The 27,607-nt window shown below is 37.6% G+C and overlaps 1 protein-coding gene across 44 annotated transcripts in view; it reads right to left on the bottom strand.

Moving 5' to 3' along the window:
• Ptprd (protein tyrosine phosphatase, receptor type, D) overlaps positions 1 to 27,607 on the bottom strand; it is a 2,322,278-nt gene that overhangs the window by 2,106,838 nt on the left and 187,833 nt on the right. The gene's annotated exons all lie outside the window — the stretch shown is intronic.

The raw sequence follows: 27,607 nt of genomic DNA on the forward strand, positions 1-27,607 counted from the left end.
ATCTTGTGTCAACACTAGTAATGTTAAAATAAAAAATAGCTCTATAGTATTAATGTATTCATAAGGAGATCAAAGTTTGGCTTTTTATAGTAGTGTGTTCTATACAAATATCTGGCTCTGTATCTGGGTTAGCATATTACTTTACTTGACTTCCATTTTTTGGTATTTTTTTTAAAAAATGGGCTCTAATTTGGACATTCTAAGATATAATTTACTACCTGGTCTTACTGTTTTGCAGAATGTCTTAGATATGAAAGATTTTGATGATACAAACGCAGACTCAATTTTGGACTGAATTTAAGTGTCTTCTTTGTGTTTCTGATAACCAGATGTATGAAAAAATATTGTTTATGACCTTTTTGAGAAAGGGACCTATCATGCCTGCCTTCCAAAGACACAACAATCAACTAAAAGAATCAGATGCAAATATGTGCACCCAACTGGTAAACAGAAGCTGCTGGCCCCTCTGGGTGAATTAGGGAAAAGCAGGAGGAAGCTGAGGGGGAGGGCAACCCTTAGAAAGAACAGCAGCCTCAATAAACTGGACCCCTGAGATCTCTCAGATTCTGGATCACCAACAAGGCAACATACAGCAGCTGAGATAAGCCCCCCACCTCCCAGAACAGGAGAGGACTCCCAGGTCTAGGTTGAGTCAGAGAAGATACACCCTCAAGAGACTGGAGGCCCCAGCAAGTTTAAAGGTCTGGTGGGGTGGGTTGAGTGGGGACATTTTCATGGAGACGCAGTCAGGGGTGGGGGGAAGTATGAGATGTGGAAGAGTAGGAGGGTGGACCAGAAGGGGAATAAAATCTGCAGTGTAAAAATAACTAATTTTTTTTTAAAATTGTTGTTTAGCAAAATAGACAGTTTGTTTTGTAGAAACAGGAATTTTCTCTCACTGGCATAATGAACTATATTGGTCTCTTGGTTCCATTACTGTTTGTACTAACTACAATATAAGAATCATTTGAGATCCCCTCTCCACCATCAGAGCTTGGTTTTGGGGTTAGAGATACAACTTGGGGCTAAAGATGAGATGACTTCGGTTTTATAGCCCACCAATAATAACCAATAATAACAAAATCGCTGGAAGTGAGAGACTCTAAAGACTCAATGGTGTTGATCTTAACGAAAATGCCCAATATTGTGGAGAGGAAATTCAAAGAGTTCACCTTCAATAGATAGATAAGGCCTTAAGCAGAGGTATAGTGTTACTAACCCACAGTCAACATTTCTGACCCATTACTGTTCCTGTCTAAAAGAACTGTAGGGAAGAAATGGAGAAGAGACTGAAGTAAAATGGTCTAACTTAGGATCCCTCTCATTGGAAGGCACCAAGGCCAGACACTATTACTGAAGCTATCATATAATTACAAATGGGACACTGGCATGGCTGTCCCCAGAAGGCCCTATCAGCATCTGATTCAGAAAGAAGCAGATACTTAAAACCAACCATTCAACTGAAGTCCAGGACCCCTATGGTTGAATTAGGGGAAAAATTGATGAAGCTCAAGGGGGTGAGTAACCCCATAGGAAGAGCAGCAGTCTCAACTAACCCAGACTCCACGGTGCACCCAGAGACCGAATCACCAACCTTAGCATACACAAGCCAGTTAGAGGTCCCTTGCACAAAAATAGAAGAGTTTGGCCTGATGAGGCCTTAGTTGTAGATGATGTGCTTAATCCTAGAAAGTCTTGAGGCCCCGGGGAAATGGGGAGGCCTGGTTGGGGGGAGAACTCAGAGGTGAGAGGGAAGAGGAATGGGATCAGGATATGTGGTGGGGGGGGCGGTAGTGAGACGGTGCCGATGATGGGACTGTATATAAATAAAATAATAAAAATTCGAAAAACGAAATAGAAGGAAAAAAACATAAAATACTGTGAGTCAGGGAACTGTAATACTCTGTAGAAGGAAAAATCACTTTGATTGTCTGAGAATCTAAGTATCTGTATCATCTTTCCTGATGAAGAACTATTCTGTAATTAATAATTCTGGAGACTCAGGTCTCACCTAGAATGATATTTAAGCATATTTGAAGCTATTTATATCGCTTCATCTGAGCTACTTCTTAATATCCGATGAATTTGGCAAAACAAAAATTAACGAGGAAGCTCTTCATCGGTTATTAAGGCTAAAACCTCTAGAGTGCTGTATGAATCATTCATACAGTTATCTGGTTGCTCATTCAGGCAACACAGTTAATCAAACACATGACTCTAATCTATATACCGAAAACATGATAGGTACTATTTATTTTCTCAAAGACTTCATGAATTAAAAGGGAGTTAGAGTGAATATAAACCACAATGTAATGTTATGGATGCCATAACGTGGCATTTGTAAGGAAAGGGAAAATGGAAACAGAAAAGTGCGATCCAAATGCTTTCGGTTGTTAGCTATATATAGAATCTGGACTCCACTATAATTATTCACTTCTTAAGTGGGAAGGAAGTGCATCCTGAGCTAAAATGATTACAAAGAAGTAAGCTTCCTGACTAGGGAATGCAAGTCTGCATTTCTTGGCAGGAGGAATGGCAAAATATGTAGACTCAAGCAGAGGCTTGACTGTAGTAGATGCTTAATGAATACTTGTGGACTGAATCTCTAAATGGATAATTAGCAAAAAAAAAAAATAGCTGATTGTGCCGAAACGATCATGCTAATTACAGCCACCAATAAACACATGCATTTTGAAATAATTTATAATTATAGCCTGGGATAAAACATCTTGTATTGAATTTGCTTGACTAGTGTTGTGAAGAGCAAGAAAGAAAAACAAGACTTTGTGCTTAGAAGTTTGCTTTATACTCTAGGCAGCAGGGTCTGAGTCTTGCCTGTTGGTCACTGTGACCTTGGCCAGGTTACTTGATCTTTTTAAGTGTGTTTGCTACAGGCTAAAGTACAATCTTTTTGTGATGAGAAAGAGAGTTTATCCTTTTAAGATATGTACTAGAAAATCTAGAATTCAGCAAGTCCTCTGTCAATGTTAACTCATAATAATTACTAATATGCATGAAACAGCTTTGAAGAATAGCTGGTATCTATAATCTCGAAAAATGTAACTTCAATAAAATTGTTATTATAAGTGATCCCACTGGAGTAATCATTTCATGTAATTTTGCCCCATATGTTTATGTCAAAGAAATGGAATGTGGCCAGAGATTTTCAAATAATTGTGTAGAATTGCTCCTGTTATATGAAATTAATTGAGGGCTTGCTCCAGCATCTGCTCGATATTCACATAGGCTATAAACCCTGTAAAAGTGAGTGATAACCATATAATCATGTTGTTTTCACATATTATTTTATGTTAGAATGAGTGAATTATAAATATTCATGACTCCTTTAAAGTATTATTGATACATGATTCTCTCAGTGTGAGAATTTTAGCCTACTAATATATCTGCTATTTGAGAAATTACATGATCTTTTATAAAATTGTTATTTAAATATAGTGTAATAAGCTTGTTTTTTTAAGGACCTATTATGATTACCATGCAGCCTATTGAAGCCACACACTTGCACTTGGCTCATACACACACAGCAGTTTGATATTACCTTTATTTGTTCCATTTTTCTCACACAAGTAATTGTTCTATAAATACATGCACCATGTTAATGAATAGCAAATGTTATTATTGTATATATTTTATAACAAAATTATTATTTCTGCAGTTAAAATAAAAATACTGGTTGCTGCCCTTTTCAGAAAACTGGGCTTATCTGAGGCTTGTTGGTAGCCCTGCTTGTTTGAATTTGACTCTCAGCAATCATTACTGCATATATACTCTGGAAGAGGGAGGCCCCTTGTGAATTTGATCAGTTTTAGGGAATTCCTGAAGGTAATTTGAGTTGTTTACTTCCGGTGTTATGGAGCTTTCCTATGGGATGGAATGTTTCATTCTTCCAGGAATCTGCTACAAAACAACGTTCTTCTTTGTTAATGTAATGCATTCCAGGAAGAGATTGTTAGAAGGGACTTAGGGTAGTTTGGTTTTATTGTGTTTTATCCTGAGCCATCATAATTATACAGTAGTGGTCCAAGTGATCCTGCTCTTCTATCACAGGGCATATGTTCCACATGAGGACACCACACCTAATTCTGAGAGTGTTATATGAGAGTATTTTTAAATACTCATCTATCCTCATCTGCAACAACCCACTACCTTTCCTAACAGCAATGAAGCTGTACTTGCCTCTGTGCTTAATAGCAAATTCCTATAACAGTCCCATTAAAATATGTTCTGAACATGGTCACTTCTCAAATGTTCATAGATACGATACTCATCTTATTCAACATTATTGACTCTATGGATTTCTGCTTCTAGTAATTTTCCCATCCCCTCAGTGTTGTGACTGCCCGACAGATAGCACAGTCTCTTCCAATAATAATCAGATCATTCAGCTCTCCCATGCACGCATTACGATAGTTTCCCATCACCTTTCGGCCAGATTCCAAAATCTTTACTATTATCTCATTGATGGCTGCTTTTCAGACAGGTTCAACCATTGTACAAGGCATGCACTTGCTTTAATCTTCATCAAGAGGGATTTTCTTCCACAATATCCTTGTGTTCCTAATTGCTGGGAGAGCCTTCCTTCACTCCTGTTCTTTTCCTTATTACTCACACGGCATTTATATCAGTCTGTTTTTCAGCAGGAGTCCTAAGAGTAACAACCTCCAATATATAGGGATTGGGTAAAACAACTAGTCTCTTACAGTCAAAATAAAACCAGTTGGCATTAGTGATAGCTTTATGTCTCAGAAGTCAAGTACCTAAGAGGAATTAAATGAATTTTTCTTCTACCCATAATGCTGGAATGGCACTATTTTTGCTCCAAAAAATTTTTTTATAGAAATCTGCCCAACTGGAGGTTTCTTAGAAAGTGACAAAATGACATTGCTAGAAAGATTTTTGACCAAACCTGGACACTGCCCTCTTAGGGCATCACCCAGGATGTGGTCTATAGATCTATACTGTTTCCTCACCTGTCTTCCATCATACTCTGAAATGACACTTGACCAGAAACTTTGTCTTATTGCCTTTTTCCTTTGACTATTGTCTCTTTGGGCTGCCAGCATCCATACCACACACAGTAAGTATTCCACATATCCATGAATTGTTAGGCTGTTCTCACATGGTGGTCACCTGATATGGAAGGCAATAGGAAAGAGTGAGGTTATGAGCTTCAGGTTGATGGTGTCTTCTCTTTAAAACAGAGAAATTAAGAGTACTATAAATTTTGTAACCTAAAATTACAGTTTTGCATAATATGTGATGATTCAAGATGAGAGGCAAAGATTAAAACAGAGACTGAAGGAACACCCATTCAGAGCCTGCCCCACATGTGGCCCATACATATACAGCCACCCAATTAGACAAGATGGATGAAGCAAAGAAGTGCAGACCGACAGGAGCCGGATGTAGATCGCTCCTGAGAGACACAGCCAGAATACAGCAAATATAGAGGCGAATGCCAGCAGCAAACCACTGAACTGAGAATAGGTCCCCTGTTGAAGGAATCAGAGAAAGAACTGGAAGAGCTTGAAGGGGCTCGAGACCCCAAAAGTACAACAATGCCAAGCAACCAGAGCTTCCAGGGACTAAGCCACTACCTAAAGACTATACATGGACTGACCTTGGACTCTGACCCCATATGTAGCAATGAATATCCTAGTAAGAGCACCAGTGGAAGGGGAAGCCCTGGGTCCTGCTAAGACTGAACCCCCAGTGAACTAGTCTATGGGGGGAGGGCGGCAATGGGGGGAGGGTTGGGAGGGGAACACCCATAAGGAAGGGGAGGGGGGAGGGGGATGTTTGCCCGGAAACCGGGAAAGGGAATAACATTCGAAATGTATATAAGAAATACTCAAGTTAATAAAAAAAAAGATGATTTTCTTAAAGTTGTAAGGGTCCTTCTCTCTCATAGATATAGGACTGTTATTGTAGAATTATTTTATATAAAGTCTGAAGCCACAGAGACAATGTTGAGAACTGGGTTGATGTGGAATGCCAAGTGCCACCTTAAGACACAATGATATTTCTATACCCATTACAAACGTATATTTTTGTGGGAATGTTTTGGTCTGGGACACTGACAATTTTCCAAGTTGCGTTGGAATTTAGAATTTTTCTCATCTGCTGTCATTTGTAAGGAGGTTATATTTTTGTGCTAATATGTATGAAATCTGTTTTCATGACTGAAGCTTGGCAACTCTCCAGATACTTAACAATGGTTCTCTCTGGAAATGTATTTCTGATAAGTGTTGTTCATGATACAGATGAAAGTTCCTATAGGAATCACCAGGTGATGTTGACTGTGAAGGTATTAAATGTGAACTACAGTTGGAATGACTGTTATTTCCTGAAGGTTCTGTTAAGATTGGTCAGTCATTTGTGGGTGGGGATTCTAACAGGGATTCCTGAAAGTATTCTGTCTTGGGAAGAGCAGTATGAAGTGCATTCCATTGATATGTGCTTTATAATGTCTCTTACCTGATTGCTAGGCTTATCTTAATGTTCCTCCCTAACCAACTGATCAGTATTTCCTAAGCCCCATCAATAAACTACCTGTGACAAAGACCAATCTTCAGATGGGACCTAATGTCTTTAATGTCTGTGACCCATCCAGTCAATAGATGAAAGGGCAGTTACAGGAGGCTTCTTTGAGCAGGGCATGGAATGGATTAATGATGCATAGTGAATAATCTGGTCAGGGCAAAACACTGGGTTTCTATAATAAGAACAAACTATAAATCAGAAAATATCCAGTATCTTACAAATGATGCTGGAAAAGCTGGTGAGGTAACTATAGTAGGATGAAACTAGAAACTTATCTCTCACCCTGATCAAAACTTAATCCCACACATAAAAATCAAGAATTTGAACATAAGATCAGATATCCTGAAACTGCTATAATAAAAAAGTGGGATTGAATTTCCTCTTATGAGCCCATGGAAGCACTTTCTAAACTTGATTCTGCTTGTACAGTTATTAAGAAGACAATTGGTAAGAGCACATGAATGTAAAAAGCTTCTGTATCCTCACGGATATAACTAATCAAGTTAAGAAGCAGCTTATAGATTGAAAGAAACAAATATTTATCAACTATACATCTGAAAAAATATTAGTGTTTATAATACACAAAAAACTCCGCAGAACATAAGGGAACAAATAGCCCGATTAATAATGAGACAATGGACTAAACAGAGAGTACCCCAAACAAAAAATAAAAAGGGCAAAGAGAATTCTTTTAAAGTATGGAACAATATTATCAAATATAAATTGAAACAGTTTGAATTTTCATCTTAGCCTCATGAAGGATTCAAATAACAATAAGTGCTGAGCTATGTGAGGAAAATGGAAACATGCACTATTGGTGAGATTGTAAACTCATACATTCACCATAGAAATTAGTGTGGGGAATCATCAATGAGCTACAAGTAGATCTACTATGGCCTAGCTTTACTAGACCTGCGCATATTCTGAATGTAGATAATTCCCATTTATGGTCTTTGGTGCTCTAGAGTCTGGAAACAAGAGCCATATAGATGTCCATTAACAAATAGAAAATGAAAACAAAGTACATATTCATAATAAAATTTATTCAGCTATAAAGACAAAAGAAATATTAAATTTAAAGCAATGACTAGAGCTATGAATAATTATGCTTAATGAAGTAGCGTAGAAATGTGTAAACATTTTCTTTTCTATGAAGATTCTAGCTTTAAATATTTAGATACATATAGTATGCCCACATGAACTCACAGAACCCTGACTTCAGGTTATACAAGATCTATTTAAAATTGAAGATCAAACCCAAAGTTCCCAACATGAATAAGGGGTGACTTTATAAAAGTACACTCTTATCTGAGATTTTTTTAATCAAGATACTTCTAAGACAGAGTTTTCTTCAAGATGATAACTCCTTGCTAGGCTACTTATATTGAAGTGGATGGTCCTCCTCCCTTGCATTTACTGGGAGCACAAAGTGATCCCAGTAGGTTTAAAAATGAATTCATAAAACTGGGAGGGAAATGGTGAGAAAAGTTGGAGTGGGGTTGTATAAGGCAGGTGTAATTAAAACACATTATATCTATCTATGATATTTTTAAACATTGAAAGTGAAAATGAAATAATAGATTTATCACAGGATTCTTAAATTTCATGGTAAACTTTGTGGCACAGTAAAGATAGAGAGAGGAGGTAGAGTTTGAGAAATAAAATACGAGGTTAGTCCGCATAATAGGGCAAGGCAACAGACCATGCAATTCTTCAGGATCTATGGTCTTTAGAATCAAATTGTTGGGCCTGGTGGTAAAACATGTTGATTGTTTAGGATTTAATTATCTAAATTATTACTCATCCTTTTTTCCCCTCCCAGAACTGTTCTGCTGCCAACTCTTTCAAATTCATCTCTAACCTATTAATCTATTTTCCAGATTCTGGGAAAAGAATTAAAAAGGCACTTGAAACAGTAATCGATCTATCTAGCTATGTCTTTTCTACCTAGTAAGAGATTTTGTGGAAATAAGGGAGAAATGATGTCTTAATGAGATTTGGGAAATAACTGTGGATTTCACTTATGTCTGCTCAACCTGACTAATAGGCAAGTATACATAACAATTGTCTGTAATGCAATAGTGAGTAAAACCTGCTGATTTTCCCCAGGGACACTGTAACTGTTCATTACTTTACACTGCAGTATAAATTGGCCCAGTGGGGAGGCAGTCATAGATTGAAGGGAACTGAGAACTAAATTACATAGCAAAGGCTCAGGGACATCCCCCACACTTGAGGCCCTGAAAAATCAAGCTCTGATACATATAGCTGATCTCTCTCATTTTTTGCAACTCACACATCTAGTGTCAAAAGGAACTACAGCCAGGCACAGTATCATTTGTAAAGTAGCTTGAAACTAATTACTCCTTATGCCAAACACCACATTAAATGACTGTGGTCCAGAAAACTTTCACCTTTTAAAATAGAAAATTACAGCTAGCTACTTACAGAAACAACAATGACAAATAAAATACATTTTAAAAAAGTGTCTTAGATTTGAACTACACATCAGTTTAAACCTATATGACTTATTACAATTTCATTTCTCCCTTAAGGCAAGTCATTTTTCTTTAGCTGAGTAATGGACAGGATACAAGCATATCCAACACATATTTGTTGTTCAAGTCTTACAAGTTACAAGTATTCCCAGTAGTATCCAGATCCGGAGAGATCTGTTTTTGCTATAAAGTGCCTTTGTTGTGGTTGTTGTTGTTGTTAATTTATAATAATTCTGACCGCAGATCTTCTGCTTTGGGAGAAGGAACTAAGAGGAAGGGGAATATGAAAATATTAAAATTTTAAGTATTTATAACCATAAATAATATACTCAGCTTTAAAACTATATACAAGTATCAGTTAACAACAGGTAAGATATTTACACAAGGAACGAGGAAACACTTTACACTATTCTAACATCCTTTGAGATAAAATGTATTTGAAGGTATGCCATTATCTTCTAGTTTGTTGTTGATGTTGTGAGAAAGGAAAATACAACCTAGGCATGGTTTGTGATTTAGTGAATTAATTGTGTGTGCATGAGTGTGTATGTGTGTGTGTGTGTGCGTTTGCATGTACTTGTGTGTGTGTGTTTGTGTGTGTGTGTAGATCCTTGAGTCAGAGGAAAGCAATTTCTATCCCTATTTATTATTCTCTGTCTACATTCTTTAGAAAAACATGTTTCGTTGATCCCAGAACTAGGATGATCCCCAGTAGGTCCCAGGAGACTTACTATCTGTGTGCCCCATTTCACTGTGGTTAGAGTCACTGAGACCCTGAATTGAGTAAACTAGAGGAAGTGAGTGGGACACCAGGATTTAATGCCACTTGTTTCCATACTTTGACCACCTTCGGATCAATTGTTTACTCCTGATGTCTTGGCTTCCTGCCACAGTAGATGCATCTTCAAACAGGGAGACAAAATAAATTCTTTATCAGTCTTCTCATCCTCCCAACCTTCTTTCTTCTCTTTTTTAATAAGTAAAACTTAAAATTGGAGTATTTTGCCAAATCTGTGAGAAAATAGCTGATAGAAATAATGAAATACAAAGCACTTAGATTTAAATGATAAGTTTGACTGGAAAAATGTAAAATGTTTTGTATTTAAAACTTCAAAGCCTTGTGTAACATATAAAGAATATTTAAGAAATGAAATCATTGGGGTTGGGGAATTAGTTCAGCGGTAGAGCGCTTGCCTAGGAAGCACAAGGCCCTGGGTTCGGTCCTCAGCTCCGAAAAAAAAAGAAAAAGGAAAAAAAAAAGAAAAAAAAAAAAGAAATGAAATCATCGAGACAGGTGGGCACTCCTGAGTCTGCAGAGCAGAAGAGACCACCAATACTGCCCACCCCTGCCCACATCCCTGGCCCAAGAGGAAACTGTATAAGGCCTCTGGGTTCTCTTGGATAAGGGCACAGGAGCAGGAAATCCGCTGCATCTGAGACACCACGGGAACCTGAAGGGACCGACCGGATAAACAGTTCTCTGCACCCAAATCCCGTGGGAGGGAGAGCTAAACCTTCAGAGAGGCAGACATGCCTGGGAAACCAGAAGAGTCTACACTCAGCCCACAACTCTGACCCCAGAGGAAAACACCAAACGTCATCTGGAACCCTGGTGCACAGAAGCTCCCTGAAAGTGCGGCACAGATCTTCCTGCTTGCTGCCACCACGGAGAGCTCCTAGGCAGCACCCCACGAGCAAACTTGAGCCTCAGGACCACAGGTAAGACCAACTTTTCTGCTGCAAGTGACCTGCCTGGTGAACTCAAGACACAGGCCTACAGGAACAGCTGAAGACCTGTAGATAGGAAAAACTACACGCCTGAAAGCAGAACACTCTGTCCCCATAACTGGCTGAAAGAAAACAGGAAAACAGGTCTACAGCACTCCTGACACACAGGCTTATAGGACAGTCTAGCCACTGTCACAAATAGCAGAACAAAGTAACATAGAGATAATCTGATGGCGAGAGGCAAGTGCAGGAACCCAAGCAACAGAAACCAAGACCACATGGCATCATTGGAGCCCAATTCTCCCACCAAAGCAAACATAGAATATCCAAACACACCAGAAAAGCAAGATCTAGTTTCAAAATCATATTTGATCATGATGCTGGAGGACTTCAAGAAAGACATGAAGAACTCCCTTAGAGAAACACAGGAAAACATAAATAAACAAATAGAAGCCTACAGAGAGGAATCACAAAAATCCCTGAAAGAATTCCAGGAAAAAATAAATAATCAAGTTGAAGTCTATAGAGGGGAATCACAAAATCCCTGAAAGAATTCCAGGAAAACACAATTAAACAATTGAAGGAATTAAAAATGGAAATAGAGGCAATCAAGAAAGAACACATGGAAACAACCCTGGATATAGAAAACCAAAGGAAGAGACAAGGAGCCGGAGATACAAGCTTCACCAACAGAATACAAGAGATAGAAGAGAGAATCTCAGGAGCAGAAGATTCCATAGAAATCATCGACACAACAGTCAAAGATAATGTAAAGCAGAAAAAGCTACTAGTCCAAAACATACAGGAAATCCAGGACTCAATGAGAAGACCAAATCTAAGGATAATAGATATAGAAGAGAGTGAAGACTTCCAGCTCAAAGGACCAGTAAATATCTTCAACAAAATCATAGAAGAAAACTTCCCTAACCTAAAGAAAGAGATACCTATAGGCATACAAGAAGCCTACAGAACTCCAAATAGATTGGACCAGAAATGAAACACCACCCGACACATAATAGTCAAAACACCAAATGCACAAAATAAAGAAAGAATATTAAAAGCAGTAAGGGAAAAAGGTCAAGTAACATATTAAGGCAGACCTAACAGAATCACACCAGACATTTCGCCGGAGACTATGAAAGCCAGAAGATCCTGGACTGATGTCATACAGACCCTAAGAGAACACAAATGCCAGCCCAGGTTACTGTATCCTACAAAACTCTCAATTAACATAGATGGAGAAACCAAGATATTCCATGACAAAACCAAATTTACACAATATCTTTCTACAAATCCAGCACTACAAAGGATAATAAATGGTAAAGCCCAACATAAGGAGGCAAGCTACACCCTAGAAAAAGCAAGAAACTAATCATCTTGGCAACAAAACAAAGAGAAGAAAAGCACACAAACATAACCTCACATCCAAATATGAATATAACAGGAAGCAATAATCACTATTCCTTGATATCTCTCAACATCAATGGCCTCAACTCCCCAATAAAAAGACATAGATTAACAAACTGGATATGCAATGAGGACCCTGCATTCTGCTGCCTGCAGGAAACATACCTCAGAGACAAAGACAGACACTACCTCAGAGTGAAAGGCTGGAAATCAAATTTCCAAGCAAATGGTCGGAAGAAGCAAGCTGGAGTAGCCATTCTAATATCAAATAAAATCAATTTTCAACTAAAAGTCATCAAAAAAGATAAGGAAGGACACTTCATATTCATCAAAGGAAAAATCCACCAAGATGAACTCTCAATCCTAAATATCTATGCGCCAAATACAAGGGCACCTACATACGTAAAAGAAACCTTACTAAAGCTCAAAACACATACTGCACCTCACAAAATAATAGTAGGAGATTTCAACACCCCACTCTCATCAATGGACAGTTCATGGAAACAGAAATTAAACAGAGACGTAGACAGAGAAAGAGAAGTCATGAGCCAAATGGACTTAACAGATATTTATAGAACATTCTATCCTAAAGCAAAAGGTTATACCTTCTTCTCAGCTCTTCATGTACTTTCTCCAAAATTGACCATATAATTGGTCAAAAAGTGGGCCTCAACAGGTACAGAAAGATAGAAATAATCCCATGCATGCTATCAGACCACCATGGCCTAAAGCTGGTCTTCAGTAAGGGAAGAACGCCCACATATACGTGGAAGTTGAACAATACTCTACTCAACAATAACCTGGTCAAGGAAGAAATAAAGAAGAAAGTAAAGACTTCTTAGAATTTAGCGAAAATGTAGGTACAACATACGCAAACTTATGGGACACAATGAAAGCTGTGCTAAGAGGAAAACTCATAGATCTGAGTGCCTGCAGCAAGAAACAGGAGAGAGCATATGTCAGCAGCTTGACAGCACACCTAAAAGCTCTAGAACACAAAGAAGCAAATACACCCAGGAGGAGTAGAAGACAGGAAATAATCAAACTCAGAGCTGAAATCAGCCGAGTAGAAACAAAAAGGACCATAGAAAGAATCAACAGAACCAAAAGTTGGTTCTTTGAGAAAATCAACAAGATAGATAAACCCTTAGCCAGACTAACGAGAGGACACAGAGAGTGCGTCCAAATTAACAAAATCAGAAATGAAAAGGGAGATATAACTACAGATTCAGAGGATATTCAAAAAATCATCAGATCTTACTATAAAAGCCTATACTCAACAAAACTTGAAAATCTGCAGGAAATGGACAATTTCCTAGACAGATACCAGGTACCTAAGTTAAATCAGGAACAAATAAACCAGTTAAACAACCCCATAACTCCTAAGGAAATAGAAGCAGTCATTAAAGGTCTCCCAACCAAAAAGAGCACCGGTCCAGACGGGTTTAGTGCAGAATTCTATCAGACCTTCATAGAAGACCTCATACCAATATTATCCAAACTATTCCACAAAATTGAAATAGATGGAGCACTACCAAATTCCTTGTAGGAAGCCACAATTACACTTATACCTAAACCACACAAAGACCCAACAAAGAAAGAGAACTTCAGACCAATTTCCCCTATGAATATCGATGCAAAAATACTCAAAAAATTCTGGCAAACTGAATCCAAGAGCACATCAAAACAATCATCCACCATGATCAAGTAGGCTTCAACCCAGGCATGCAGGGATGGTTTAATATACGGAAAACCATCAACGTGATCCATTATATAAACAAACTGAAAGAACAAAACCACATGGTCATTTCATTAGACGCTGAGAAAGCATTTGACAAAATTCAACACCCCTTCATGATAAAAGTCCTGGAAAGAACAGGAATTCAAGGCCCATACATAAACATAGTTAAAGCCATATACAACAAACCAGTTACTAACATTAAACTATATGGTGAGAAACTTGAAGCAATCCCACTAAAATCAGGGACTAAACAAGTCTGCCCACTCTCTCCCTACTTATTAAATATAGTTCTTGAAGTTCTAGCCAAAGCAATCAGACAACAAAAGGAGGTCAAGGGGAAACAGATCAGAAAAGAAGAGGTCAAAATATCACTCTTTGCAGATGATATGATAGTATATTTAAGTGATCCCAAAAGTTCCACCAGAGAACTACTAAAGCTGATAAACAACTTCAGCAAAGTGGCTGGGTATAAAATTAACTGAAATAAATCAGTAGCCTTCCTCTACACAAAAGAGAAACAAGCCGAGAAAGAAATTAGGGAAATGACACCCTTCATAATAGACCCAAACAATATAAAGTACCTCGGTGTGACTTTAACCAAGCAAGTAAAAGATCTGTACAATAAGAACTTCAAGACTCTGAAGAAAAAATTGAAGAAGACCTCAGAAGATGGAAAGATCTCCCATGCTCATTGATTTGCAGGATTAATATAGTAAAAATGGCCATTTTACCAAAAGCGATCTACAGATTCAATGCAATCTTCATCAAAATACCAATCCAATTCTTCAAACAGTTAGACAGAACAATTTGCAAATTCATCTGGAATAACAAAAAACCCAGGCGAGCTAAAACTATTCTCAACAATAAAACGACTTCAGGGAGAATCACTATCCCTGAACTCAAGCAATATTACAGAGCAATAGTGATAAAAACTGCATGGTATTGGTACAGAGACAGACAGATAGACCAATGGAACAGAATTGAAGACCCAGAAATGAACCCACACACCTATGGGCACCTGATTTTTGACAAAGGAGCCAAAACCATCCAATGGAAAAAAGATAGCATTTTCAGCAAATGGTGCGGGTTCAACTGGAGGTCAACATGTAGAAGAATGCAGATTGATCCATGCTTATCACCCTGTACAAAGCTTAAGTCCAAGTGGGTCAAGGACCTCCACATCAAACCAGATACACTCAAACTAATAGAAGAAAAACTAGGGCAGCATTTTGAACACATGGGCACTGGAAAAAATTTCCTGAACAAAACACCAATGGCTTATGCTCTAAGATCAAGAATCGACAAATGGGATCTCATAAAACTGCAAAGCTTCTGTAAGGCAAAGGACACTGTGGTTAGGACAAAATGGCAACCAACAGATTGGGAAAAGATCTTTAACAATCCTATAACAGATAGAGGGCTTATATCCAAAATATACAAAGAACTCAAGAAGGGAGACAAAGAACCCTATTAAAAAATGGGGTTCAGAACTAAACAAAGAATTCACACCTGAGAAATGCTGAATGGCTGAGAAACACCTAAAGAAATGTTCAACATCTTTAGTCATAAGGGAAATGCAAATCAAAACAACCCTGAGATTTCACCTCACACCAGTGAGAATGGCTAAGATCAAAAACTCAGGTGACAGCAGATGCTGGCGAGGATGTGGAGAAAGGGGAATACTCCTCCATTGTTGGTGGGATTGCAGACTGGTAAAACCATTCTGGAAGTCAGTCTGGAGGTTACTCAGATAATTTGACATTGAACTACCTGAGGATCCAGCTATACCTCTCTTGGGCATATACCCACAAGATGCCCCAACATATAAAAAAGACACGTGCTCCACTATGTTCATAGCGGCCTTATTTATAATAGCCAGAAGCTGGAAAGAACCCAGATGCCCTTCAACAGAGGAACTGATACAGAAAATGTGGTACATCTACACAATGGAATATTATTCAGCTTTCAAAAACAATGCCTTTATGAAATTCATAGACAAATGGTTGGAACTGGAAAATATCATCCTGAGTGAGCTAACCCAATCACAGAAAAACACACATGGTATGCACTCCTTGATAAGTGGCTATTAGCCCAAATGCTTGAATTATCCTAGATGCCTAGAACACATGAAACTCAAGAAGGATGATCAAAATGTGAATGCTTCACTCCTTCTTTAAAAGGGGTAACAAGAATACCCTTGGTAGGGAATAGAGAGGAAAAGATTAAAACAGAGACAGAAGGAACACCCATTCAGAGCCTGCCCCACATGTGGCCCATGCATATACAGCCACCCAATTAGACAAGATGGATGAAGCAAAGAAATGCAGACCGACAGGAGCCAGATGTAGATCTCTCCTGAGAGACACAGCCAGAATACAGCAAATACAGAGGCGAATGCCAGCAGCAAACCACTGAACTGAGAATAGGACCCCTGTTGAAGGAATCAGAGAAAGAACTGGAAGAACTTGAAGGGGCTCGAGACCCCTTATGAACAACAATGCCAAGCAACTAGAGCTTCCAGGGACTAAGCCACTACCTAAAAACTATACATTGACTGACCCTGGACTCTGACCTCACAGGTAGCAATGAATATCCTAGTAAGATCACCAGTTGAAGGGGAAGCCCTTGGTCCTGCTAAGACTGAACCCCCAGTGAACGTGATTGTTGGGGGGAGGGTGGCAATGGGGGGAGGTTGGGGAGTGTAACACCCATAAAGATGGGGAGGGGGAGGGATTAGGGGGATTTTTGCCCTGGAAACCGGGAAAGGGAATAACATTCAAAATGTAAAAAAGAAATACTCAAGTTGATAAAAAAAAAAAAAGAAAAAAATGATCATTACAAGTGTAAGAACGCCATTCGACTATTTAAAAATATTATTCTACTAAACTTACATTTAGTGAAAAAGCTATTCATATTAAAGACAACAGAATTTGGCACAATGCTTAACTGTGTGTTACTCAGAAGACTGCATGGGTTCAACCGCCTACCCTCCTTTGCTCCTCCTCCTGGGTGCTATGTCCTACAAGGCCAGTTCAAAATTTCCCAGTTTTGTATTCTCACTTCTTAAAGGATTATGTTCTCAACTGTTCCTTTAGGATTTATTGATAACATACATTAAATATTTGAAAAAATATTGGATACATATTTATTATTAATATAGTCATCACACAGTATACTTTCCTCTAGCCAATATATCTGTTAAATTATATTTCTTTATGCAGTTTGTTGATTTATTTTCTAACAATATATTTCTTTGCTTTTACAAGTTAGTAATTAGTAAGTCAAACATAACACCACAAGCAATAATGTAATTTATAGTATTCTTATAGGAAATCAAAATAGAAGATGAAAAATCTACAAAAATCAGCTTCAGATTTGCTTTCCTCCTTAACTAAGAAATAACGAGGGGAATATTGATAAGTAATTAACAGTGGTTGAAAAGATTAGTCAAACCTACCTCAACTCACTTTTCCTTTTAATCTTTAAATTAAATTAATTGGGAGTTTATGATTCCTATAGTAATTGGAAATCCACCTTCTTTTTTCCACTTATGTATGTATGCGTGAATATTCATCCCAGCTAAAAATGTCCTAAAAGCTAATCCAATTATAATTGTTTATAATTAGGTATGTTTACTTCATTACAGATTATCTTCTTCTAATTTCTGTCTTTAATTTTTATAATATAGATCTATGCAAAGTCAGTTGATTTAGTTATGCTTTATGCAATTTCTTGGCAGTTCAAAACTTAAGGAAAATTAATGTTGCTTGTTTTGTTTAGTCAAGATACTTAATTTATATGATAAATTAAAGACTACCCCCTAATTACATATTATTCATGAATTTGCTACTCTGATCTATCCATGTCTTTTTTCTACTGCTTAAGCACATTCTATACCCTTTTTTCAATACATTATCATATATAAACAAAGATACATAGTACATTTGCAATATTATATCATTAATTGGACAAGGGAATACAAAAATTTCTTTATTGAGTGATAATTGAAAAAAATACTGAGAAAAATCAGCTCTAGATAAAGTATGAGAAAGACTTCCCTTTTTCCTCCTCTATGATTATAATGTCATTATCATTCTAATTAAATGTGTCCTTCATACATATGGGAATATGAAAATTTAGACCAATCTCAATTTCACTATACCATAACTTTGAGTTCAATTTTACCCTAATGTATTGAATTCTAAAAATAATTGTAAAAATTTGCAGGTTATTTCCTCCATATATATATGGATCTCCTCCTAGCTCCTCAAGGATGCTGAATCTGTTCCTGGCTTCCTTTGGGTGAAGATGTAGAACTCAGCTCCTCCTGTACCATGCCTGTCTGGATGCTGGCATGTTCCTGCCTTGATGATAATGGACCTGTAAGCCATTAAATGTTGTCCTTTATAAAACCCACATTGGTTATGGTGTCTGTTCACAGCAATAAGACCCTAACTAAGATATTAAGTGTTAAGTGGTATAAGTATGGGGGCTTTATCTAAAATATTTCATACACATTTGAAATTAATAAACAATAATTATATTCTAAAACAAATAAAACAATTATTTTCTAGTGGTGTAGAATGAGAAAATATACTATATTAATTCAACTTTACAATGAAATTTAAAAACCCAGTCACAAAAAGAACACACATGATATGCAGTAACTGACAAGTTGATATTAGTTCAAAAGTTCAGAATACCCAAGATATGATACACAGATGACATGAAGCTCAAGAAGAACTAAGACCAAAGTGTGGAAGCTTCAGTTCTTTTGAGAAAGGGGAATAAAATATTCAAACGAGGAAATACTGAGGCAAAGTGTGGAACAGAGATTGAAGGAAAGGCCATCCAGAGACAGACCCACCTGGGAAAGTATCCCATATATAGCCACTAAACCCAATCAGTATAGCAGATTTCAAGAAGTGCTTGCTGGAACTACCCAAGATGCAATCAACAGACCACAGGAAGCTCGACAAGAAAGATGATCAAAATGTGGATGCTCCCACTTCTTCTTAAAAGGGGAAAAACCAAATCCATAGGAGGGAATAGGGAAGCAAAGTTTAGAGCAGCAAGTCAAGGAACGGCCATTCAGAGCCTGACCCGCATATATATCTCCACCAAAACTAGATAAAATTGATGAATCTAGAAAATGCATGCTGAAAGGGACTGATATAGATCTCTCTTGAGAGACACATCCAGAGCATGTCCAATACAGAGGTCAATGCTAGCAACATACCACTGAACTGAAAACAGGACCCCCTTGGGAGGAATTAGAGGACGTATTAAAAAGTGGAAGGGGCTTGAAACACCATAAGAACAGCAATGCCAATCAACTATAACTTCCAGGGACTAAACCACTACTGAAAGACTATACATGGACTGATCTAGAGCTCCAACTGCATATGTAGCAGAGAATAGTCTTATTGGGGCATCAGTGGAAGGGGAAGTCCTTGGTCTTGCCAAGGTTGGACCCCCAGTGCGGGAGAATGTCAGGGGGTGGTAAGGAGGGTGGATAGGGCGAATACCCGTATGGGGGAGGGGTTGGGGATGGGGGCTTATGGACAGAAAAATGGGAATAACATTTGAAATGTAAGGAAATATATCTAATAAAAATTAAAAAAAAATAAGGCGTTTAAAAAAAGAAGAAGTGCTTGCTGACAGGAGGACAGGAGCCCGATACAGCTATCTTCTGAGAGGCTTTGCTAGAGCCTTACTGATACAGTTGAGGATGCTTGCAGCTAGCCATTAGACTTGCACAGGGACCCCAATGGAGTATTTAGAGAAAAGACTGAAGGAGCTGAAGGGGTTTTCAAACCATTGGAAAAATACTATCAAGCAACCAGAACCCCCATCCCGCCCCCGCTCCGAACTCACAGGGACTAAACCACCAACCAGAGTACACATGGAGGGATCCATGGCCCCAGTTGTATATGTAGCAGATGATGGGCTTCTCAGACATAAATGGGAGGAGAAGCCATTGGTCCTGGGAAGGCTTGATGCCCTAGTGTAGGGGAATGCCAGAGCAGGGAGGCAGTACTGGGTAGGTGAGTAAGCGAGCACCCTCACAGAAGCAGGGGGAGAAAGAATAGGATAGGGGATTTCTGCAGGGGTAATTGGGAAATGGGATAACATTTGAAATACAAACAATAAAATATCTAATAAAAAATATAAGACCATCTACCCATAAAAAATTAGCAGAGCTTAAACCAGATATTTATAATTATTCTACATTGGAAAATGATAAAAAAATGGACCTATTTACTAAGACCATATATATATATATATATATATATATATATATATATATATATATATCTGCACTACTGACAACAGCAAAGATATAAAAACAATCTAGATGCTAATGATTGCTAAGTAGATAAAATCTGTTACCAGCACTCAGTAGAGATTTATTCCAGTATAAAGAAGAATAAAATTGGTAGATTTGATAAGATTATGAGAAAGTGAGATTCAAAAAGAGTCATAAAATTCCTTTTACACATGTAGAGTTTGTCTATTTATGCACACAAACGCATATATGTTTAAATGTATATTAAGTTATATTAGCTGAAAGTTGAGTTGGTACGGTGAGGCACAGGGATGGGATTAAAGAATAAGGAGGTAAGAGTCGGAATTGTGAGGGAAAATAAATCAGTAAATAATTATATATAACTTAAATGTCTTCATTTTGCCTAATAGAAAAATTCAGGAACTAAATTATCATGGGAAACACACAGATATATTGAGATTGCAGAAGTGATAAAACACCTTTATAACTACTAGCCTTCTCCTGTGAATTCTCCATGATTCCAAAGGGAATCACATCACAACTCCTAACATATATTTTAAAGGCTCATTCGCTCTGTGATTCTGTGATCTCACCTTGGACTTATTGATATGTTTTACAAATTGCTTTTGTATCAGATTATGATTTCAAGTTTTAAGATAAAATGTAATATATTTAAAACAAATTGAAGAATTTAGTATCTGAAGAGGAAAAAAGGCTTATTGTAAACAATTATCAACACACATGCTAGTACATAAGAGAAGCAAAATTTGTTATTCTGACAATAATATATTTATTTTATTACCTAAATATGCATAAGGAGATTAAATTTAAAAATTAGGGTACCTGTGACCCAAGCATATCCTCCTTCTCTTCCCATCTCTCCCAGTTTCCTGTGTACTGTATGTTCCTATCCTTTCTTTGAAACTGAATTTCCTAATGTCTCAAGAGAATAACATTATGTGTTGAGTACTTCTCTGTTCTTCAAAAGTCATGCATTTCTTCATTGTTCTGTGAATGAGATGAGGAGCAGTCTGCTAGTGTTTAGTGCACCACCACACAGCCATACAGGGATGCTTAACTTACAAGACTGATGACTTACTTGAACATAGCGGACCAGGTATCTGAACCAGAGAAAATACTGGAAAAAATGCCTTGCAAATCAAATCCTTCTTTATGATTTTCACAACAATGCACATTTTTTAGATGAAGAAACAGACACTTAAATTTGTCAAACTAAAAGACAATTAAAAGAACAATGACACAAGTGTAAGTTATGTCCTTTTTCTGTTTGTAATAGCTTTTCTTTGCATATTGTTTTCTACATGTGTGTTGTGTATTGTCAGAAAGACATATGCAGGGAGACTAAGTTCTTAAAAGTTCAGTGTGTATTTAAGTATCAAAGTTGAAACACCAAGTCATTTAGGTTGATGATATACTTAGAAATGTACTTAATTTAAAATAATGCAAAACTCTAAATCCAGGATCATCTTTAAGTTGGCAAACTCATACATATTAGAATATTGAAATACAGAACCTTGATACTAGCAAATGCTGGACAGGATTGTGGCTTTGGAGGAACCATAGCGTCATTTAGTAGCTATCGGCATGAAAAATGGTACAGTTAGTTAATTTCTTTTTTTTTTTTTCTTTTCATTTGTTCGGAGCTGGGGACCGAACCCAGGGCCTTGCGCTTGCTAGACAAGCGCTCTACCACTGAGCTAAATCCCCAACCCCAGTTAATTTCTTAATGCCTCAGAAAGCTAAGCTATATCTGTCTATATTATCTAACAAGTGTGCTATTTAGTATATAACCAAAGATGTGTATGTGTGTGTGTGTGTGTGTGCATATGTATGAATGTGTGTATATGGCTTCATGATTATCCAGACAATAGAAACACTAATTATTTTAATGGGTGAATAGAAAAAGTAACCTGTCGCATTAGTTATTAAAATAGATAGATAGATAGATAGACAGACAGACAGACAGACAGACAAAGAGACAGACAGACAGAAAAAACGTTGTTCAAAATCCAAAAGGTAAGTCACAAAGCCACAAAAGACAGGAAAATTCAGTGAATGCTTCTGAGTAAAATCTATCCTGAAAAGCATTCGAAGTGCAGTTTTATTTTCACTGTTTTTAGAAAGACAAACTTTGTGGATAGGAAAAGATGGTAGAGACAGGAGGGATAAACGAGCTGGACCAGAGCAGACATTAAGACATTAAAACATCTGACAGGCACGTCAATTACCCATGTCTCTGAACCCACATACATTTTGGCACAATGTCCAAAATGACCCATGGTATAAATAATGTATTAATGTAGGTCATCAATAATAGAATGTAAACCATTGTGGTGAGTTTCGTTGATAGCAACAGCATTTGTATAAGAAGAAAGAATAAACCTACATTCTTTATATGTAGAGTGTGATTGTACTACTACACAATTAGTTTAAAATAAAGCCCATTTTAAAGCATAAATTAAAAAAGGATTAAGGAAGAATGAGGATGTGAAGAGGAGAGGAGAGAAGAGAGAAGAGAGAAGAGGCAGGATGGGATAGAGGGAAGGGAAGGAAAGTGGAGAACAGTAGAGAACAGAGGAGCAGTAGAGAAAAAGAAAAAAATGGAACTGAAGTTATTAACCAGGGTTTCAAAGAAGAGCATAATCACAAATGACTATCGTCATGCTGTAGATCCCATTTCTTAGCCTTTTTGGGTAAATGCCAAAAACATTATTAAACGAATCTTCAGAGATTTTGTGTGAATAAATTTCATATATGTATACATATATATTGCATAAAAACTCTATCAAAGTTCTAATTAAAAGTTATTAGATGAGTTCTTAGTTCTGATTATTTAAGATCTCAGTCTATACTCTTTCAGAATTACGCATTTGCTCAGTCAATTATACTAATTTAGCAGTTGGTATGGTGATAGTCCTCAAGTGATGCTTGAGGATAAACGCAGTTCTAAATTTAAACTATCCTTATGTCAACAGTCAATAATGAGAAAAAATAAGTAATAGTTCCAGAGCATAGAATTCTCAGAGTCATATGATATTACAGCCTTTCACTATTCAGATTATAAAACTATGCTTATAATATTTTTCTCTGAAGCATCTACTCTTAAAAATAATACTCACATTACAGAGCAATAGTGATAAAAACTGCATGGTATTGGTACAGAGACAGACAGATAGACCACTGGAATAGAATTGAAGACCCAGAAATGAACCCACACACCTATGGTCACTTGATTTTTGACAAAGGAGCCAAAACCATCCAATGGAAAAAAAGATAGCATTTTCAGCAAATGGTGCTGGTTCAACTGGAGGGCAACATGTAGAAGAATGCAGATCGATCCATGCTTATCACCCTGTACAAAACTTAAGTCCAAGTGGATCAAGGACCTCCACATCAAAACAGATACACTCAAACTAATAGAAGAAAAACTAGGGCAGCATCTGGAACACATGGTCACTGGAAAAAATTTCCTGAACAAAACACCAATGGCTTATGCTCTAAGATCAAGAATCGACAAATGGGATCTCATAAAACTGCAAAGCTTCTGTAAGGCAAAGGACACTGTGGTTAGGACAAAACGGCAACCAACAGATTGGGAAAAGATCTTTACCAATCCTACAACAGATAGAGGCCTTATATCCAAAATATACAAAGAACTCAAGAAGTTAGACTGCAGGGAAACAAATAACCCTATTAAAAAATGGGGTTCAGAGCTAAACAAACAATTCACAGCTGAGGAATGCTGAATGGCTGAGAAACACCTAAAGAAATGTTCAACATCTTTAGTCATAAGGGAAATGCAAATCAAAACAACCCTGAGATTTCACCTCACACCAGTGAGAATGGCTAAGATCAAAAACTCAGGTGACAGCAGATGCTGGCGAGGATGTGGAGAAAGAGGAACACTCCTCCATTGTTGGTGGGATTGCAGACTGGTAAAACCATTCTGGAAATCAGTCTGGAGGTTCCTCAGAAAATTGGACATTGAACTGCCTGAGGATCCAGCTATACCTCTCTTGGGCATATACCCAAAAGATGCCTCAACATATAAAAGAGACACGTGCTCCACTATGTTCATCACAGCCTTATTTATAATAGCCAGAAACTGGAAAGAACCCAGATGCCCTTCAACAGAGGAATGGATACAGAAAATGTGGTACATCTACACAATGGAATATTACTCAGCTATCAAAAACAACAAGTTTATGAAATTCGTAGGCAAATGGTCGGAACTGGAAAATATCATCCTGAGTGAGCTAACCCAATCACAGAAAGACATACATGGTATGCACTCATTGATAAGTGGCTATTAGCCCAAATGCTTGAATTACCCTAGATCCCTAGAACAAACGAAACTCAAGACTGATGATCAAAATGTGAATGCTTCACTCCTTCTTTAAATGAGGAAAAAGAATACCCTTGGCAGGGAAGGGAGAGGCAAAGATTAAAACAGAGACTGAAGGAACACCCATTCAGAGCCTGCCCCACATGTGGCCCATACATATACAGCCACCCAATTAGACAAGATGGATGAAGCAAAGAAGTGCAGACCGACAGGAGCCGGATGTAGATCGCTCCTGAGAGACACAGCCAGAATACAGCAAATACAGAGGCGAATGCCAGCAGCAAACCACTGAACTGAGAATAGGTCCCCTGTTGAAGGAATCAGAGAAAGAACTGGAAGAGCTTGAAGGGGCTCGAGACCCCATATGTACAACAATGCCAAGCAACCAGAGCTTCCAGGGACTAAGCCACTACCTAAAGACTATACATGGACTGACCCTGGACTCTGACCCCATAGGTAGCAATGAATATCCTAGTAAGAGCACCAGTGGAAGGGGAAGCCCTGGGTCCTGCTAAGACTGAACCCCCAGTGAACTAGACTATGGGGGGGAGGGCGGCAATGGGGGGAGGGTTGGGGGGAACACCCATAAGGAAGGGGAGGGGGGAGGGGGATGTTTGCCCGGAAACCGGGAAAGGGAATAACACGCGAAATGTATATAAGAAATACTCAAGTTAATAAAAAAAATAATACTCACACACATATACATATATATGTATGTATATGACATATATACACAGAAAGAGAGAGCGCTTGCGTGCATGCACGCGCGCGTGAGATAGAGAGAGACAGAGACAGAGAGAGACAGAGACAGAGACAGAGACAGAGAAACAGAGAGAGATAAAGATATAGACAGAGAGAGCAAGTGAGCCTGTGCTCCAGGAAGTTGATTATTAACTACTCTCTCATAGAAGTGACTGCATAAACAAGACCAGAAAAATGGTAGTATTTAGGGAAGAGTAGGAAATTCACAGGATCCTACCTGAAAGGGAGGGGTGGGAAATAAACAAAGACAAATTATGACTGCTGGGGAAATGACAGTAAGTTCCTAGGGAAGAGAGCCCATACAGGTTGTTTAGTGCAGAGTGGTCAGCCTTGAAACCATATATGCAATAACAAAACAGAATCAGTAGGTGTCATTTACATATATTTGTGTATATATGCAATATATACTTATTCATGTAGATAAAAACAATTATTTAAAAAGAAGCTATTAACATGAAAGTGGGTGAGAATATGAGTGGTTCAAAGGAGGGTAGATGGGAGGAAATGGAAGGAAAGGTGGAAATGACGTAATGTTATTTCAATTAATAATATTTATCAAAAATGTAAAAACACACATCTTACAAAGACTTCATTTACAGCTTAACAAAAAATAAATTGCCATAAATTATCAATTTAGAGTAAGACCTTTCCATGAAGAAGACCATTTCTAAAAGGTTTGTTCAATACTCTCTATATAAGAACTAATGATATATGAATATATTCCCCGTTTGCATATATACAGAGATATATACATATACATAGAGAACAATATTACATTCTAGTCTGATGGTGAATCATTAGTTAAGTATATTTAATTATGTTAAAAACATCTTTGGTTTTGGAAAGTCTTTGAATATTTTAAAATAATTTTTTTTCACTAAAAATCTAGATGTAGCTGACATGATTTCCCAGAGCCGTTTTGCCATTCCCCAAAATGGCCCTTTTTCACAAAATTACTTTCTATTCACAAACTGGCAATGTCTTATCTGTGCTGGTGACTTTGTCCTGTGTTTCTTCTCTAAGAACAAATATTTCCTCAAAGTAGCTGGGATCTCTGAAATAATTTAGTGTTTTTCCAAGTCTCTCAGTTTTAGTTTGTGGGCTGGATTCTATGTATCACAGTCTCTGTTCATCCCTTAGATTTTCAACCTAAGACTTTGAGAGTAATGTGACATATAAGGCTTTTCATTTTGTTCACCAAGGAACAAAGTACTGATGATCCCTGATGAAAGCATCATAAGGAATGCAATTCATATGAAATGTATGTAGTGATATGTTAGTGAACATCAGTGATTTTACATGTTCATTCACTAGAAACCCAAGGGAAAATAGACAGCTGTGCTTTGAGCTAATGCAGTTCATTCTTTAGGTCTAGAGTACCACTGTCCTCAGAAGCGCTTCTTTACACTTTGGTCTGGTAACACATGTTTGTTCCTTTTTACACAATATATGTTATATCAAGAAAAGCGGCTACATATTTTATTTACATAATAATCTTTTCTTGTCTCTTGCTAAATAACTTAGGTCTAATATTTGGTCCCTACACTTGGGTGGGCTGCATACTATTCCATTGATTTAAATTTCCCTTCAGAACTCATACAGTATAGATCATTTTGGGAAGAACAGAGAAAATGTCAAATGATCGCAGTGCACTTGGAAATTTCAGTGTGAGAAACATATTAGGTAGTGTTATGTTTGTTCTCATTAACAGATATAAACTGTTCTTGCTCTACAGTTGTTGAATAGCTAGATGCTGAATATTAATATTAAAATAAAGAACACATAGATCAAACACATTAGCAAGCTGCCGCTGATGGGTCCATATCATCCTGGGCCCTGTGCTGTATTGTCAGCATGCTAGTAATCGGTTGTGAGTGTTGAAAGTAAGTAGTCTTGTACATTAACTAAAATATGTTCTCATAAATTTAATAATTTATGCTTAAAATAATTTGCAGACTTTGAATTTCCTCTAAGAACAGTGAATACTTATTTTGATAAAGTAACCCTTAGGAAACAAAACCTGATGTGGTGGTTTGCCTAGGTATGGCACCCATAGATTCATGTGTCTGAATGCTTCGCTGTAAGGAGTGGGATTATGAGAAAGTGTGGTGCTATTGGAGTGGATATGGCCTAGTTGGAGGAAGTGTGTTACCACTGAGGCAAGCTTTGAGGATTCACATCCTCAAGCTATGCAAAGTGTGACACAGAGTCTCTTGCTGATGCCTTCAAATCAAGATGCAGAACTCTTTTTT

This window comes from Rattus norvegicus, chromosome 5 (genome assembly GCF_036323735.1).
Source record: "Rattus norvegicus strain BN/NHsdMcwi chromosome 5, GRCr8, whole genome shotgun sequence".
Taxonomy (NCBI): domain Eukaryota; kingdom Metazoa; phylum Chordata; class Mammalia; order Rodentia; family Muridae; genus Rattus; species Rattus norvegicus.